The sequence below is a fragment of the Theropithecus gelada genome, chromosome 17 (assembly GCF_003255815.1).
Source record: "Theropithecus gelada isolate Dixy chromosome 17, Tgel_1.0, whole genome shotgun sequence".
Classification (NCBI taxonomy): Eukaryota; Metazoa; Chordata; class Mammalia; order Primates; family Cercopithecidae; genus Theropithecus; species Theropithecus gelada.
In genome coordinates this window covers 33613773-33627606 of record NC_037685.1, presented here as the reverse complement: position 1 = coordinate 33627606, position 13834 = coordinate 33613773, and positions in this window count along the sequence as shown.

The window sequence follows — 13834 nt, the reverse complement described above, 5'->3', positions numbered from 1 at the left end:
AAAAAGAAGAATTAACCATTCGTGAATCGGCAGCCCCCAGATTCACAGCAGATTCAAAAAGACTCCAGGGGTGCCTCATGGTCAGAAAAAAAATTATAGACGAAAAAAGGAAAGCGATGTACAAAGATCGGAAGTGAGGTACAGAGACAGCTGGATTGGTTACAGGTTGGCGTTTGCCTTATGTGAACGCAGTTTGAACACTCAGCAGTCTGAGTGGTTGAAATATGGCCGCTGGAACTGGCCAACACTCAGCTATTGTTACAGCCTGCATACTCCTAAACTAGGTTTTCAATCTCGTCTTCCTATTAAGCTAGGTTAAGTTTGTCCGCAAGGACTCAAATATAGAAGTACGGGGTCCTTCTCAGGCCACATTTAGTTCGCTTTAACAGTACCGGTTAAATGGTAACTCCCTCCCCATGCCTCCTCCCACCAGCCTCTGGCAACCTCCAACAAGGCTTTGGGAAGTTCCTTCCATCTCCATTCTGAGACCCTCAGCTCTGTGATTTGGATGGGAACCTAACTGTCTTAAACCAATTACTCTATTCCAGACCCTTGGCCGTGGTGTGTCAGCCATGAATGTGAAACTGAAAGCCAAATAATGGAAAGGCACTTTTGCTGAGGGTTCTGAGAAATGAAGCCCAAAGACCAGGTCTCATCCTTGAGTCACATGATATGAAGATGTGAGGGCTGGAAATGTAGCAGCCGTCTTATCTGCTAGAGAGCTTATAGCAGGTAAACTCTTTAAAACTTTTTAAAAAATTTAATTTAGAAGTGGCCACTTAAAAAAAAATTAATTTAGACCAGTTTGAGTTGGGGGTTTCTCTTACAAGATAAAGAATCTTAACTAATGAACTCATCTTCAGGGAATTTAAAAAGAAAATGAGGAAACAGAAACATTGGCTTGCTTGCTTGTTTATTTCTAGACACCATATTCCATGATTTTAAGTGAGTAAAAAAATTTTTTCTTTGTTCTTTAAAGATTGCAAGAAACGGAGTGATGTAGCAATTCATAGTGAAGGATGCCAGCAATATATAGAAACAGGAGCTTGTAGTGGTTGAGCATGGCCTCTGGAGGCAGACAGAGAACGGGCATTTAAATTCTAGCTCAGTCATTTATTCAGCATGTAATTTTTCTTTAACTTGTACTTTCTAACTGCTCTGCACTTTAGTTTCCCTGTCTGCAGAAGGATGTTGATGCCCCTCTTGTTCCATTTACACACACACAGAGGCTGTTGTTAGAATGAATTGAGTTGATCTACGTAACTTCTTCAGAACAGTGCCTGTCATTAGATGGGGTGGTTTAAACAACGGAAATGTATTTCTCACAGTTTGGAGGCTGGAAATCCAAGATCAAAGTGTTGGTAGGGTTGGTTTCTCCTGAGGCCTTTCTTCTTAGCTTTCAGGTAGTCACGTTTTTGCTGCCTCTTCAGTCTTTCCTCTGCGCATCTGCACATGCCTGGTGTCTTTTTGTGTGTCCAGCTTTCCTCTTCTCAAAAGGGCCCTGGCCAGTTGGATTAGGACCCATCCTAACAGCCTCATTTAATGTACTCTCCTCTTGAAAGGCCCTGGCTCCAAATATGATTCCTTTCTGAGGTCCTGGGGGTTGGGACTTTAACATATGAATTTTGGGATTCAGCTTGAAACAGAGAAGTTGCTCAATAATATTTATTTTTTTTTTGAAGTTTTAGATCTGGGGTTACACATGCTTGTTTGTTACATGAATATTACATGTGTAATGGTGAGGACTGGGCTTCTAGTGTACCCGTTACCCAGATATTGAACACTGTACCCAATGGGTAACTTTTCAACCCTCCCTCCCCTTCTACTCTCTCTGCTTTTGGATTCCCAGTATCAATTATCTCCTTCTTCATGTCCATGTGTGCCCACTGTTTAGCTCCTACTTATAAGTGAGAATATATGATATTTGATCTTCTGCCTCCGAGTTCATTTAGGATAATAGTCTCCAGTTCCACCCATGTTGCTGCAAAGGACATGCTTCATTGTTTTTTTATGGCTGCATAGTATTCCATGGTGTGTATGTACCACCTTTTCTTTTCTTTTTCTTTTTTTTTTTTCAAGACAGAGTCTCATTGTGTCACCCAGGTTGGAGTGCAGTGGCATGATCTAGGCTCACTGCAAGCTCTGCCTCCTGGGATCACGCCATTCTCCTGCCTCAGCCTCCTGAGTAGCTGGGACTACAGGTACCCACCACCCCACCTGGCTAATTTTTTGTTGTTGTTGTTTTTGTACTTTTAGTAGCTACGGGGTTTCACCGTGTTAGCCAGGATGGTCTTGATCTCCTGACCTTGTGATCCACCCGCCTTGGCCTCCCAAAGTGCTGGGATTACAGGTGTGAGCCACCACACCTGGCTATGTACCACCTTTTCTTTATCGGACCCACCACTGGTGGACACTTAGTTCCATGACTTTGCTATTGTGAATAGTGCTGTGATAAACATCTGAGTGCAGGTGTCTTTTTTTTATAGGCTTTCTTTTCCTTTGGGTAGATGCTGAGTAGTGAGATTGCTGGGTTGAATAGTAGTTCTATTTTTTTTTCCACAATTTTCTATCCTTTTTCTTCACAATGAAATCTGTAGATAACCACCTTGCATTCCAATGAAGTTAAATCTACCCCCACTTGGTTTCCATCTTTGTCTCACACATGTTATTTGTGAAATTTATCACTAGTATTAATCCTTCTCTCTCTCTCCTTTTTTTTTCCTTCATTTGGCATTCACTTTTCTAAAATATTAAGGGGTAAACATTAAATTAAATATTCAAATAGGTGCACAAATACTGAAGGAGAGAAAAACCCAACAATTCTGTTGAAAGTGAGCTGTTACCTGACAGGCGACACATAGCACAGCATAGCTCACAATTTTTCTTGGTTCAACGACATAAGCAAATCCAATGTGCAATTTGTAAGGCAGGCTAAAAGTGTCAGTGCGTACTTTCTGGAAGAATATGTTGTACTACAACAGTCCAATGTGTGAAAGACAACAAAATATACAAAGACAAATAAATGACCTCTGGAAGGTTAACATTCTAAATCAAAGCCTCCCAGGATTTGGACACATGCTGAGCGGAGAGAAGACCTTCATTTCTCTTGCCTGTTTTGTAAGGCAGTAAATAGCTGAAGCTCCGGGTCGAGCAGTGAGGAGCTAGTCAGCTCTTTTCCTGCCAATCATCCAAACCCTTCTGCCTCTCTCCCACCCCAAAGCTAAGCCCAGGAGGCAAACCGAGAAAAGGGGAGGCTCTGATTATCCAAAGTATGCCTGTGGTAAGTCCAACCTGAGCCTGCCATTAAAGTTGTTGATCTCTTAGAAAGAATTGGAAACTGGGAACATTTTCTCTGGCTTCACTAGCAGAAAAAATGAAATCGGTAATGAAGCAGAAGCACCATGTCAATTGCTTAAAGTTCACTCACATTTAACATTTCACACACCATTTACATTCCAGTTCTCTCTCCACCAAGTAGAAAAGGCAATGGTGCCCCTTGGGGCTTAGCAGGATGGTTGGATCTCCTTGAAGTGCTTCCCTCTCTGTCACTCTCTTCCTTTTCTTCATTTCTCACTCAGTGGTAAGAGATCTTTATGCCAACTGGAACCATCTGTACCTCAGTGACCCACCTGCACATCAAAAAATCACATGGGTTCTTCTGCCATGAATGAAAGAGCAATGAGCTTACAGAGGTAAGTCCCACCTAGCTTTTCAAATCTCTTTCCGTACTCTGAAGAGCCTATATTTGAGTCCTGAAGCCAGGATTTCTTGTCTTGATCCATGAAATTTAACCTGCTGCACTGGATTTACCTACCAGATATTCCAAAAAGATTTTACAAATAATAACAACATTTATAAAAGAAATGCAAGTAGCCAACAAACACAGGAAAAAATGCTCAACATCACTAATCATTAGAGAAATGCAAATTAAAAGCATACAAAGATATCACCTTACACTAATCAGAATAGATATATATTTATATTTATATATTTTTTTCCGAGATGAAGTCTTGCTCTATCACCCAGGATGAAGTGCAGTGGTACAATCTCAGCTCACCGCAACCTCCACCTCCCAGGTTCAAGCAATTCTCCTCCCTCAGCCTCCTGAGTAGCTGGTTTTATACGTGCTCCCCACCACAACCAGCTAACTTTTTTTTTTCTTTCAGTAGAAAAGGGGTTTCACCATGTGGGCCAGGCTGGTCTTGAACTCCTGACCTCAAGTGATCTGCCTGCCTTGGCCTCCCAAAGCGCTGGGACTACAGCAGAATGGCTATTATTAAAAGGCCACACAACAACAATGTTGGCTTGGATGTGGAGAAAAGGGAATGCTTGTACACTGCCGGTGGAAATGTAAATTAGTTCAACCTCTGTGGAAAACATAGAGTATGAGACTATCTCAAAGAATCAAAAATAGAACAAAGTCCTAAAGTATATATCCTCAGAAATTACATCATAATGGTGAGGTGTAATTAGGAATTTTTGTAAGTATTTTAAACTCTCTGAAAATACATATTTATTGCTGAATTTTTATTTCCAACTTCTTTGGATATTCACTGTGATTAACATTAGAATCCGCTGCTCTCAGATACGTGCTGTTTGGCCAAGGCTAATTTTAACCTGCAATCCTAATCTGAACTATTTTTTTTTCATTAGGCCCTAAAACATAAAAATAATGTCTATTTATTTAAACGAAGAAAATAAGCTTTCATACATCTCCCCTTTCCCCCACTGGAGATTATACACTTCCTGAACAAAATTTAAAGAAACAAAGGCAGATATAATTTGGCTCTTTTACCCCTTATCACTATTACGAATTCAATACTTAACAAATGAAAATCATATTCCTAACCCTGATTAAAAAGACTTTTTCCCCCCCCCAGAAAGTAACAGGCATGACTGAGATAGTAACCTTGGGGTCCAGCTATGATTACATCTCTTTTTTTCCAGTTAATTACTATGTGACCAGCTTGCTATAGTAGTGGGAAATCCAGAGTATCTTTCTGAGCTTTCCCCTCTTGATTACTCAAAATTGCCTGAGGCTTATGTAGTCCTCAGTCTGATTTCCACCCCTAGGAAGGAAGCACTGGTGGTTTATTAATCTCCTCTTGCTGTTATTTCTCATTAGCCCATGGTGTGGATTTTGAAAGCTGGCTGTTAACAGTCCAGCAGGTGACGATGGTCCACTCTATACTGCAAGGATCATGCGCTGTTCACTCATTTGTCTACCGCCGCCTTCTCAGGAGTGCTGGACTTTTCCAGCGTGCAAGGTGTGGCCTCCTCTGGTGGCAGCTGTTGAGTTCGCCTCTTTCAGTACCACATTCAGGCCTTTCCCAAGGTACCAGTTACCCCAGGGTTTGGCACCTCTTCTTCCTGAACAAACTGATCCCTTTCCTGCAGATAAAGGGGTGTGTTTTCTCTTTGGGCCCGGGAGCTTTTTCCTTTACAAATCTTAGAACTCAAAATGCTTGATTATATTTCTTTTATGGGTCAATGGCATTGCCTGTTCTTATTTCCAAGAGAGGCAAAACAGGATTTTTTTTTTTTTTTTTTTTTGAAACAGAATCTCGCTCTGTTGCCCAGGCTGGCATGCAGTGGCATGATCTTGGCTCACTGCAGCCTCTGCCTCCCGGGTTGAAGCAATTCTCCTGCCTCAGTCTCCCAAGTAGCTACAAGTACAAGCACCCCACCACTACACCTGGCTAATTTTTGTACTTTTAGTAGCGACGGGGTTTCTCCATGTTGGCCAGGCTGGTCTGGAACTCCTGACCTCAAGTGATCCACTCGCCTCGGCCTCCCAAAGTGCTGGGATTACAGGTGTGAGCCGCCGCACCCAGCCCGAAACAAGATTTTTCATGGGACCCTACATCCACTCCCAAAGGGACCCAGGTTCAGGGACTCATCTTTCTTAGGATGCCCCAGGTGATGTTCAGGTATCTTTCTCTTTGGAGCAAAGAAAAAGAAATCAACCCACACAACAAAATAAATCCAGTCTTTAATGGAGCATCTGGTTTTATAAGTCAACCCAAATTTTGGATCCTGAATCTCTTCTGGGATTGTTGTAACCCTCTGAATTCTGTAAATATTGGTTATTGACTTTCTAGCAAAATTTCTTTGCCTACTCCTTGGTTTCTTTTCTGATGGATTATTTACACCATTTTTTCCCATCTCTTGTTTTCAATTCAAATGAAAATATTCTACAGAGGTGGAAGATGGAGGTGAAGAGGTATCTTTTTTTGTTGTTGTTGTTCCTAGCTTATTTGCTTTTTAAGAAAATCTGGTTCAACATAAACAGAAGTGATATTAGATCACCTAAGCTTGTCCCTATATAGACCGTAGGAAATTTTGTGACTCCTTCTGTTCCTGCCTGTCCCTCTTCTTTCTCCCAATTTTCTAATCAGAAGGAAATAATTGTTGGTTACAGAAAAGTGAAAAGACACTGTTATTCACTACTGTTACTCACTGTGTTAGTGGGTAATTTAGTTAGTGATCTATAGTTATCCACTTTATATGGTACATATATACCTCTGCTTTGGGGCATAAGTGTCATGGCAAAGGAGGCATAAAAAATGGTTTTTATTACTAGCTCATATTTATATCAGAGTAAGAACTAAATCTCACCAGATTTTCAATAGGAAGACGTCAGATTGTCTAATAAATGGAGCTTGGATAAATGGCTAGCCATTTAAAAAATTATAAAGCTGGCCTCCTAACTTTATTCCTTTCACCAAAATAAATTACAGATGGATTAAAATTTAAATTTAAGAAAGAAAATTATGAGAGTACTAGAAGAGAATATAAGTCAATATGTTTATAATGTGATGATAGGAAAGACTGTTTGTAAGGACCACACCACATTAGGAATCATAAAGTAAAAGATCAACAGATTTGACACCATTCAAGTGTGAAACATTTACGTTTTGAGCATTGATCATGTGTCAGGCACTATTCTAGAAGCTTAGGATACAAAGTAATGAACAAAACAGAAAACAAACAAACCAAAAAAAAAAAAAACAAAACAAAACGATTTCTTTACACTCCACTGGGCTCAGGAGGAGGGGTGAGACAGACAACACACAAACAAGTAAACTATATAATATGCAATATGCTGAAAAATTCTTTAGAGAAAAACATTGGAGAATGGTGCTAAGGAGTGCTCCATATACTCGACTTGTTGCTCTACCTTCCTGGTGGGGTGTCTAAAGGACAGTTTACACCTAACATGTCCAAAGCTGAGCCCTAGATAGTCCGCTCCCAATTTTGCATTGTTCCATTTCACTGAATGGCAACTCCATCCTTCCACTGGTCAAGCTAAAGTCGGGCTTCTCTCTTTTCCTCACATTCCATGTCTAGACCATGAGTAAGTCTAGTCGGTTCTGCCTTTATGTTACCCCATATGGGGATCACCTCTTATCATCTCCAAGCCCCCATCACCTCTCTTCTGGACAACTGTAATTGCCTCCTAAGCAGGTCCTGCCGCTGCCCTTGTCCTCACACAGCCTCCCTCAGCAGCAGAAGTCATTCTGTCACTCCCCATTAAAACCCCCCAGCTCATGCCCCCCTCACTCAAGGGAAAGTCAAAACCTTACAATGACTTAAAAGACCCATGTGATCTACCTCTCTTTTTCCCTTTCTGAATTCATTCCTGCAACTCCCACTGTCTTGCTCACTCCATGCCAGTCATGCTGGTTTCTTATCTGTTCCTCAATAGCGTGTTGTGTCTCAGGGCCTTTGCACATACTGTTCCCTCTCTCTGGAATACTTTTCCCCCTGACATGGGCATGCTTGCTCTCTTACCTCTCTCATGCTTTTACCCAAAAGCTACCTTCTTGGTGGGGTCTTTCCTGACCACCCTGTGTACAATTTCAACTCCCCACTTTGGCACTTCATATCCCTCTCTCTGATTTGTTTTTCCCTTTAACACTTAACATTATCTAACATCCTATCACTTTCCTTATTCATACTGTTTATTGCCTGTCTCCCACATATAAAGTAAGCATCATGAATACAGTGCCCAGAACAGTGCCTGGCACGTATAAATCACTTATTATATTATATATTATTTGGATAATTGAATAAATATATAATAACCATTTAAATTATTTTATTCAGTGACCTTTAGGGAATTAAAGATGCAAATTGGCACCCCAGAGGAAGTCCAGAGCTGGAACTACTAGTTTGGGAACTCATCTGCCAGAAGGGATCACCAAATTGTTAAGATAGAGTTAATGAAATCAACAACATGGTCCTGGATGTCAGGAAAATGGAAAGGATTAAATAGCAAGGAGGAGGGAAAGACAAAGAACTTGGGGAGGACCAACATTGTGGGCCCAGAGACAGGTGACTGGGGACATCTAATCCCAAGTTTTCCATTTTCTAGCAGCTGGATCTTGGGTAAGCAAGGTGACCTCTCAGTGCTTTATTTTGTCCATCTGTAAGATTGGGGAAGGAGGTGTTGGGATTAAATGATCTTCAAGACCCCATCAAGCTTACAAGGAGAAACTCCATAATACAACAGAAAGAACAGAACTAAAAGGTAGAGATCTGAGTCTAAATTCCTTTTCTAAGCAAGGATTGACTTAGTAACATGTATGAAAACACTAAAAAAGTTGTTGGCATGTAGAAAGAGTTCAGCGATCATTCACTGAATCTGAACTAATGTTTGTGAATCTGAAGTTCACGATTTTTGATGATAAAAAGGAATGGAGGACCATTTTGTTTCCATGCAATTTTTGCCTTACTTATCCTCAGAAGCTTTGGCTGACAGAGGTAAATAAAATGGAAAACAGAGAACAATTAAAAACAACAAAAGGACAACAACAAAACAGAAGGAGCACAGGAATCAATAATACCTTGTTCCTAACACAGTGTAGTTATGGAGTTGGACACTGAATCTAGCTCTGAGTTTCTTAGCGGATAAATTAAACCTAGGATTGTATCACCTTCTATAATCAGCATAGAGCCTCCTTCCAGGAAGCACACATACTCATTGGTAGGAAATTTCTTGCACATGACCTACAGTTGGTCATGTCATTATGTCATTACAGAAGGAACACCGATAACCTTGGGCAGTCTCTTCATTCACGGTTTGGTAATTTATTGTGAACCAAAAAAACCACAAAGATGGAGTAAAGCGTTTTTGCTTGTTTTCGGATTCAGAGAGTGGGAAAATAAAAGTGGTTTTAATATGTGATAGTATTATTAGCTGGACACATACCAGCATGCCCAGCTAATTTTTAAATTTTCAGTAGAGATGAGGTCTTGCTAGCCTTGGCTTCAAGGAGTGTAGGGAAAAGCATGAGATCAAAAGTAAGCTTAGTTCTCCTTAGCTTTTGGGAACCCTTATATTACTTTTGAATAAAGGACAGTCTCTACTGTTTAGCCCTCAACTATAAGAATTTCATTAGTCCTAGTGTGAAAACAGAAACAATATTCTTAAGGTATAAAGGCACTACATAACTTGAATGCTTTAAACAGGTTGAGCATCCCAAATCTAAAAATCCGAAATCTGAAATACTCCAAAATCTGAAACCTTTTGAGTGCTTACGTGACACTACCAGTGGACAATTTGACACCTGACCTCATGTGACAGGTTGCAGCCAAAATGCAGGTGCACAACACATAGTTTGTTTAGCAACCCCAAGGAAAAAGACCCTCCCATCCCCCTTCAGCTGCAATGTATCTTTTCTGAACATACCCAGATTCTCCTATGCAAGCACACCCACAAATGGTGGTAAAATGGTTCAGTGTACACAGTTTGTTTCATGTACAAAAATATTAAACATATTGTATAAAATTATTATTGGACATACAGACTATGTGTTTAAGGTGTCTATGAAACATACATGAGTATCATGTTTAGACTTAGGTCCCCACCATGAGATATCTCATTATGTATATGCATATTTTCCAAAATTAGAAAAAATCTGAAATCTGAAACACTTCTTGTCCCAAGCTTTTTTTCTTTTCTTCTTTTTTTTCTTTTATTTGGGACAGGGTCTCACTCTGTCACCCAGGCTAGAGTGCAATGGCACAATCATCGCCCATTTCTGCCTCAGCTTTTTGTGCCCAAGTGATCCTCCCACCTTAGCCTCCTGAGTAGCTGGGACTACAGGCACACACCACCATGCCCAGCTATTTTTAAAATTATTTTTAGTAGAGATGAGGCCTTGCTATGTTGCCCAGGCTGGTTTTGAACTCCTGAGTTCAAATGATCCTCCTGCCTCAACCTCCCAGAGTGCTAGAATTACAGGTGTGAGCCCTGGCTCCTGACCCCAAGCATTTTGAATAAGGGTTACTCAATCTGTATACAGAAATGAGTTGTCTCCTCTGTTTAGCCCCTGAAAATTAACAGAACCTCTCCTTCCCCTTCATATACTATCATATAATTTTTTAAAAACTCTGAAAGATATTATGATTATGTTTCAAGCATTAATGAAAGATGTGGTGGGTTCTTACTAGACTCTTGATTTAGGACTTTATTATGCCTTCAGGGAAAGAAAGCAGGGTTTGAAGAAAAGGCAAAATGGGGAGGAAAGTTAAATGACCCAAAAGTCAACTTCAACTTTATAAAGTACTGTACACATGTATTGGTTATTGATGCTGCATAACAAATGAACAAAAACTTGAAGGTGCAAAACAAAAAATATTTATTATCTCATAGTTTCTGTGGGCCTGGAATCCAGGCACAGAATAGCTGGATTTTCTGCTCAGGGTCTCACAAGGCTGCAATGAAGGCAGCAGCCAGGGCTGATGTCTCATCAGAGGATGAACTGGGGAAGGGTCTGCTTCCCAGCTCACATGGTTATTGGCAGCATTTAGTTCCACTGGCCTGTTTGACTGAAGGCCTCAGTTACTTGCTGGTTGTCATCTGGATGCTACTGGGCCTTACCAACATTTTTGATTGTTTCTTTAAAGCTAGCAAGGGGGAGAAACTTTTCGCAAGATAAGTATCAATCTTATATAACATAATTTCATAATTCACATACCTCATGTATTTGCCTTTACCTTTGCTATTTTCTATTGGTTAGTGATATGGTTTCACTTGAGGCATTCTTCCCTAATATGTTTTGGCTCTGTGTTCCCACCCAAATCTCACCTTGAATTATAATGTCCACAATAGCCTCATGTCAAGGGTGGGATCAGATGAAGGCAATTGCATCATGGGAGCAGTTTACCCCATACTGTTCTCGTGATAATGAGTGAGTCTCATGAGATCTGATGGTTTTATAAAAGTCTGGCATTTCCTCTGCTTGCACTCATTCTCTCTTCTGCCATCCTGTGAAGAGGTGCCATCCACCATGATTATAAGTTTCCTGAGGGCTCCCCAGCCATGCAGAACTATGAGTCAATTAAACTTCTTTTATTTATAAATTGCCCAGTCTCAGGTACTTCTTCATAGCAGTGTGATAATGGACTGATACAGTTAGAAGTAAGTGACAGGTGCCATGCACACTCAAGCGGAAAGGACCACACAAGGGCATGAAACTGGAGGCAGGAACCATAGGGACCACCTTAGAGTCTGTTTGCCATAAGACACAACTATGTGTAGCAATCCATTTCAAATTTAAAAAGGTAAATGATTTTGGAAGGACAATGAAATCTGCAAAACCAAACCATCAATTAATAACCATGTCTGGCCTCTGCTTTCTTACTCTTCCTTCCATCTACCTTTCAGAGCCTTCCACCAGCATTATCCTCCATTTGATTGTTCTTCTCTCACTACCTGCACTCACAGTTTCTGGAAATTGCTTCCTCTCATTTTCTCAAGTTTAAACGCTCATCCTCACCTACAGAGTTCAAATAACAGCACCTCACATGAAATCTCCTATCCTCCCTCATTGTCAAAGGTACGTGTGTGGCTGCTTCTAAAACAGGCTCTTTTCCTTCCTCCTTCTCTTGTTCTGTTTATCACCGTGACCCAACTTCAATCTTTCTGCTTTGAGCAGTTTTTCACTTTCTACACTGGAAATCCTCTCTTTTCTTCAAATCATTCCCTACAGGCACCATTGATTTTGAAACACCTGCTGATGCTCATCTTTTTCTAAAGATGTATGTATTTTTCAGAGCTGAGCTGATCTGTGTGGCATCTCACTCAGATCCAGATTTCAGATTTCTTTTTTTTTTTTTTTTTAACATGAGATCATCTCAGTGCCTTTTTAAGTAACTTCCTGCAATTTGCTCAGCTAGTTCTAGGTCCAGAGCTTCCTTTTTGATAACTGGGACCAATCCAGGCTGAATGACCACATTCACTATTGCAAGGGCTTATTATTCTCTAGGAAGTAGTTCCTTATTTCAAGATTACCCTTTCTAGGTTAGTGAGTATTTTCCATAAGTAATTCTAGAAGCCACACATGGGTTCCAGATGCATGACCCAGCCTGGGCTGGGTACCAGGGCCAGCTTCATTGGTGTGTTACTTGTACAGTTTCACAGGGTCTTATGCTCAGAAGGGCCCTGGGCTTGCTTCAATGCTCCATTGTTGTTATCTTGACATTCTTGATAATTTTATCTTTGAACTTGTACTTTGTATGTAAAATATGATGGGACAATGCAACATTTATGTGAGCAGAATATAGGTGCGAAATATACATGTCTGCTGTTCCTTGTCACCTCTTTCAATTGTAGCATTTGTAATGTCCTATGAGCACAAAACTCCAGGGAACCTATGATGTGTGGGAGTTCAGTGAGACTCAAAGTTAGTATTAGTAAACATGTCACAGCTATGACTAAGTAGGGGTGCTGACACACAGAGGGACCATGTTTCTATTTGAATGAGAATTTGCTTCAAATGCAATAAGAAGAAAATTCTAAGTAAGACAAATGACTAAGGAAACTTATCATATGTTTCCTTACTTGTATTACTTCTGTATTAGTCAACCATTTACCCTGAAAATGACATAAAAAGAAAAGAAAAAAAAATTAAAAACCCATAGTTATTTTTCCTTTCACTTCTTCCTTCCTGATCAGTAGGCTAAAGATAGAACATGTTGGTAGAATCTGTGAGTATCAAGAAATGAAATAAAAACTCGTTAATTTTGTGCAGTGTTTTCACTGATTTGGTAAAAACAAAATACATATGTATGTACAAACTATGAAATATGGATTGTGTAATTTCAGGGATTTCTGTTAAATGCATATATATCTTCTTTTAAAACTGGCAGTGCTCAATTAGAAAATGAACAATAAAGTGTGTACTAATATTTTAATTTTCTTAGAACAGCATTAAATAGTAAGTTAAAAAAAAGGTGCCATGGCAAATTGAGGAAGAGAGACCATAGAAGAAAGGAAAAAGGTTTATATTTTAGCACCTATAACTGTACTTTTTTCCTACATAAGGCATCCCATGTTTTCATTTTCAGTGGGCCAGGTAAATTATGTAGCTGTGCCTGCTGGGGGTGCTGGCTGAGATCAGAGTTAAATTCCCCGTATTCTGCAAAGGCATATGTGACATCAGTGGAATTCCCAGACCATCGAAAGTCTAGAAGAAGGCTTCCAAGTATTCCTTTGGATATAGCTCATGTCACTTCCTGTCACTCCTTAGAATGGAGTTAAGGCATACCAAGATATTAATTTTCTCAGTCCTCAGGGTTATGAGCAGGGCTAAAGCTGGTGAAATCATCCATCGACATCAGAAAGCCACATATATAGAGGGAAACATTGTGTTACAGAGGTCTAGTTGTGATTGAGATCAAAAGACTTGTTAAAAAAACTGTACTCTAAAATGCCAAAGAGAAAACTAGAGAAGACATCTCCATTAAAATGGATGTGACTTAACATCAAGACTATTGCAACTGTCATCAGTTTTGGTTAGAGTCAACTGAGTAGGGAAGCACATGA